Source organism: Nylanderia fulva, unplaced genomic scaffold (assembly GCF_048542155.1).
Source record: "Nylanderia fulva isolate GAGA-0341 unplaced genomic scaffold, ASM4854215v1 Scaffold79, whole genome shotgun sequence".
Lineage (NCBI taxonomy): Eukaryota > Metazoa > Arthropoda > Insecta > Hymenoptera > Formicidae > Nylanderia > Nylanderia fulva.
Window position 1 is genome coordinate 345,756 of NW_028190905.1, and position 5,388 is coordinate 351,143.

The 5,388-nt window shown below is 31.6% G+C and overlaps 1 pseudogene; it reads right to left on the reverse strand.

The window, feature by feature from the left end:
• Positions 1-4,614: 4,614 nt before the first annotated feature.
• Positions 4,615-5,388, reverse strand: LOC146720070 (uncharacterized; annotated as a pseudogene).

Sequence of the window (5,388 nt, forward strand, 5' to 3'; positions counted from 1 at the left end):
ATCAATAAATTTGTGAATGCTAGGTGGGTGAAAACTTAAAAAAACCACAACGTCACACTCCCCGAAAAAAAATTTAAAACCATATCGTTACCATTCTTAAAAAGTTTTGAAAATTTTATTATCAATTTTGAAAACATCGATCAATTTAGTGAATGCGTGGGTAGGTGAAAACTTAAAAAAAGAACCACATCGTCACACTCCTCGAAAAATTTGCAACATTTTAGTATCAATTTCGAAAAATCGATCCATAAATATGCAATTGCTTGAGTGAGTGCGTGGGTGGGGATGTAAAACTTAAAAAAAACCACGTAATATCTATCCCTGAAAAATTTGCAACATTTTGGTATCTGTTTCACGAAAATCGGTTCATAAATGTGATAGTAGTTCACGACAGTTCAGACAGACATACAGACAGACGGTGCATATATATATATATATATATATATATATATATATATATATATATATAACATATAGATAGGCGAGAAAAATATAGATTCGAAAAGTCGCTGAATCGAACCCGCGTCTTTCACTTTCCGGGTGACTGCTTTTACCAACTAAGCTATTCAGACTTTTTTTTAGGTAAATGGAAAATATAGGATCGAAAGGATCTAATCACTTATAACTCGAAAATGATTGATGTCTCGACATTTTCGTTGAGAAAAAATCGTGTCCAAATGATCCCAGAAATCTGCTATTAAAAGGTTTGCTATAGGACATCCTGTATAAAACATTGTCAAATTTGACAATATCACATTATTCAAATCAACAAAATATAACATTGTCACATAACTTCAAAACAAAAAATAAAACAATTGTTTAATTTAAAATAAAAATCTATCTGTTAGTTTTTCGTTCATATGTACGCATACTAAAATAAATAAATAACAGCAAAATTAACATTTGGTATAAAGCTACTAGTATTGGGGTATCCCAAAAAGCATGTAAATGGGGTCCCAATTAACCCCATTTACATGCTTTTCAAAATATGTCCTTATAACTTATAAACTATTTTAAAAAATATAATTTGAATAATAGCATTAGAAAATGTAATAACAAATATCAAAATTACTTATTTCAATTTCATTCGAGTTATTGTTCTTTGTTGGGACCAAATATAAATTAAAAAAAAATGTTAGTTTGAGTACCTAAAAATGAATAAAGCGTGTGTGCGTCTCCTCACAAAACTGAACAATTTTGCGAAGAAACCTTCACTATGCCACGTTCTTGCTCACGCAGGTTCATTCCTCTACGCGCAATACATGCCGAGTAATAGACATTGCCCAATGTGCCCCTATATGCTCAACTACTCTACAACCGCTCTACCCTACCATTATTTTAACTACCAATATTTTTATTGGCTATACTTGGAAAAATCCTTTTCCACAATTCAAGAACTAATACGAGTATAATAGCCAACTGTGGAGGCTATAATTTTATATATAAGAAATTTAAAATATTAAAATATTACCAATATTATTTAAATTTTTTCTAGTTTTAAAAAACGTAAAATTAGCAGTTTATTATTATTAAACTGGAAAAAAATTTTGTTGCATTACCAAAAATTCTGAAAATAGATAAAACAGAATTATTGATTGAATCTACCAGAATTTTTTTTAATGTAACAAATATCTTGTTTGCACAAGCAACTAATTTGTAATACTTTCATTGTGGAAAAGGATATTTCCACAATTATATAGTCAATTAATATATAATACAATATATAATCAATGAAAATTGTGTCGGAATGCGATAGGAAAATTAAGTAGGAGAGACTTAATCAGATCGCCTCCAACGGCTGCTGTTTCTTTATTTAATGGAATTCGGAATTCAAGAAATTATTATGCGGTTGTAGAACTGATATAACTCAAAACAGAGCGATGAATTTTGACGAATTGATAATCGTGATTTATTTCGCCAATTTCTTAATTGCACAATTAGATAATGCACACAAAAAAAATTAATAAACAAAGAGACTAATTGATCGAGATTGCTGTATAATTGCCGTGTTTAGTGTCTAATATTTCACCGCGAATTATCGCTGTATTGTACGAGAATCCGACTCGCCGGGGTTCGTAAGCGCTTCTGCCGAAAAGGGAGCTCTCGTTCCAGAATATCGCCCGCGTTTCGGCTAACTAAGAAGAGAGGGAATATGTTGTTCGCGGCAGACCGGTAAACACAGGTCGGGACATCGATACATGGCTCGATACAAATGAAGACATTTACATTATCGATGTCTTCAAGAGAATTAGGAAAGAAGGAGGCGAAAGCATTCGCAAAGAAAAATATTAATGAGAAGAGGGGATGTATGGAATTAAATCTCTTGTAGAGATTATTCCAATTTTAAATCTTGGCCGTGACCAAGTAAAATTTGGTGCCTTGTGCACAGGTAATTAATTCTAACGGAAAAAATTTTAGTTTCGTTGGGATAACGCACTGTCATCCGCGATTTGGCTCTTATTGCCTGACTTACACTTTAAAAATATTAATGGTTGAATTTATAATGATAAAACAGATGGCTTGAAAGATCCCTTTAAAAATAGTTTAATTACTAAATATTTTTTAGAAAACAACTTACTAAAAATAATATAAAAATACATTAATAATGTTACTTAGAACTATACTTGGATAGAGTTCCTATATAGTCTAGACAGACTTTGAAAATGTAACAATATAGTGTGGATGTTACGTATATAGAGACTATTTCAAACTAGAGTCTGGACCATTGAACTCTATATGTATAATACTAGAGTGAGCCATTAACTAGTCTGCTCGTTTTAGTTGGTATAAATTTCTTTATGGAAGTATAGAGTTAAAGTTAAAATAAACAAACTAGATAAATACCAAAAAAAATGACACATATAGATTTAGAGGCCAATCTGTCTCACTTTTTCTTGATATTATTTTAGCTAAAAATATAGTTTCTAGATATGACAGGTTAAGGTTAAAATATAATATTGAGATTGATAGGTTAATTTAGTTATTAATTTATTTTATTAATTTGTCAGTATATTAAAAAATTATTTAAATATGGTAATATGGTATAGCACAAAAAACTATAAAAATTATTGGTACCCTAATAATAACATATCAATGATATAATCTAGGTTTATGTTTTTAGCTATATCACAATTATACCAACTAATCAGAGAACTTCCGACAAGGATAGCCTTTAAATCAAATCTATCTATCATTTAGACCTGTTTTTGTTACATCTACTTTTCGATGGCTCACTCCAGTATTATGTAGAGTTCAATACTCTGGACAGACAAGTAAAACAATATAGCGTAGATGTCATGTTTACAAATATATAAAATAATACAATATTATAATACTTTTACAATGGCTGGTTGTTGCATATCTGGTTGTGTCAATATTAATAAAAAAGAATATTCTATGACTAAACAAACAGAGCGATACAAATTTATTATCACAGAAATATACTCCCATTTTAAATGTACCTTTTAACTTTTCCTTCCCTCTCCCTTCCAGCTTCTCCCTTCATTCCTAATATTTAGTAGTCCTTATAACAGTCGTACCATTTCATCTACGAACAGGTAAAACACAACTTAATAACAAGACGCACAATATACATCCCAGGATGAATTTCATACTTGATGTACGTATCTTAACAGACTTTGTTCTTTTGACAGTTTTTTAACTTACTTAATAATTTCATTACAGCTTAATCATAATAACAGCCCAAGTTTTTGTTTGAAAGACTAACAATCCCTTAGTTTTTTAATTATAATTAAGTTAATTTCTTATAATAGATTCCTTAATGTTTTTGCTTAATTTTTGCAATAACATCGCGTTTGGCTCTATGGCCGAGAAGGAGGAGGTATATATTGTGTTTAATTTAATTTTATTACGTATATTTTTTGTGATTTGTCAATAACTTATAGTAGTTGCGATATGTTAACGGTTATAATTTATATGGATTATTTTAGCGATAGTATTTGCGTCAGGTGCAAATAAAACAATTTTTACTTTTATTGTAATTTTAATACACTGAAGATCTAATATAGATCGAAACGTTTGTCAATTGTATTTAAATAAATTAATTTTTGAGCACTAATACCCTGTTTTGGCTCAAAGCCCTTGTACTTGTATAGTAAAATATTCTATTAGTTGATGTCGTTAAATTTTATGTAGCTAAAATGAAATACATTAAATATGATAAATTGTTAATCTCTCTTTCTCTTCCTCTCCCTCTCTCTCTCTTCCTCTCACTTTCTCTCTCTCTCTCTCTCTCTCTCTGTCTCTCTCTCTCTCCTTTGCGTGCGCCTCGAGCTATCTCTTTCTCTCGTGTACCTAGCCGCACCATCTCTCTCCTTCGCATGCGTCTCGAGTTATCTCTTTCTTACGTGTCCACACAATGACATCTCTCCTTCTAACGCTAGCTCTCGCAGTACCTAGCTTCGCGTTCCTTTTGCTCGCGTGACGTCATCTCCTGCTACGCAACTATTGGAAGCTATGTATAAGAGTTGGGACCGTTTAAGGGTGGGAGAAAGATGGAGAATGGAAATGCGTGTGAGGAAATTACACAATAATATAGACTTACAAATTTTTATTCTTCTTATATATTTATTATACATATTTTTTTCTTACGTATTAAGGACTAAAAACTAAAGCTTCCAAGTCACAATCGACGAGTTGATGCTTATTGAAAGCATCACTAACGCGTATTATAATACATTTGGTACTTTATAATGATCTGTTACAGTAAACGTGATATTTGAAAATTGCGTAAACTTCATATCAACAGTTTTAGTAATTTTAATCAATCGTTCAAAAGTTACATCGATGCATGGATCGAGATCGAATATACGTCAACATACGTTCAACGTCGAAACGATCATCATTATGCGTACATTTGAAGATTCGAGTCGTACGAGTTTGGTGTCGTTAATCGTGTGAAATCTCACTGTTAGCGGTCTAATGCTTATAAAGCTGTCATCTTTAAAATCGTTCCAAAGAATATTCTGAATATTGTGACGCTGCTCGTAAAGTCCCTTCCAAGTCTTGATAGATAATATCAGCTGCTTTCATCGATGATCTCCTATGACAATCTCCACGTAACTCGGTGGACCCACGTTGATACCAATTTCGAGGAATTGGAATTCCGTGGCTGTCAAAGCGTATCATCTTCCTAATATACGAACCGCACGCTCCTGCGAAATGCTGTAGAAAAATGAAATTAGTTTTAAAAATAAAACAGTTTTAATAAAACAATTTGTAATGATATAAAAAAATAGAAATGTATAATAAAATGTAAGGAAGTTAAACTTACTCGTTACATTTGTTCTCAAACGACGGAGTTTTATCACGACTCGGCACGTAATAATTCATGCGTCTGCCGCTGCAGCTTCTTTTAATGAAGTACAT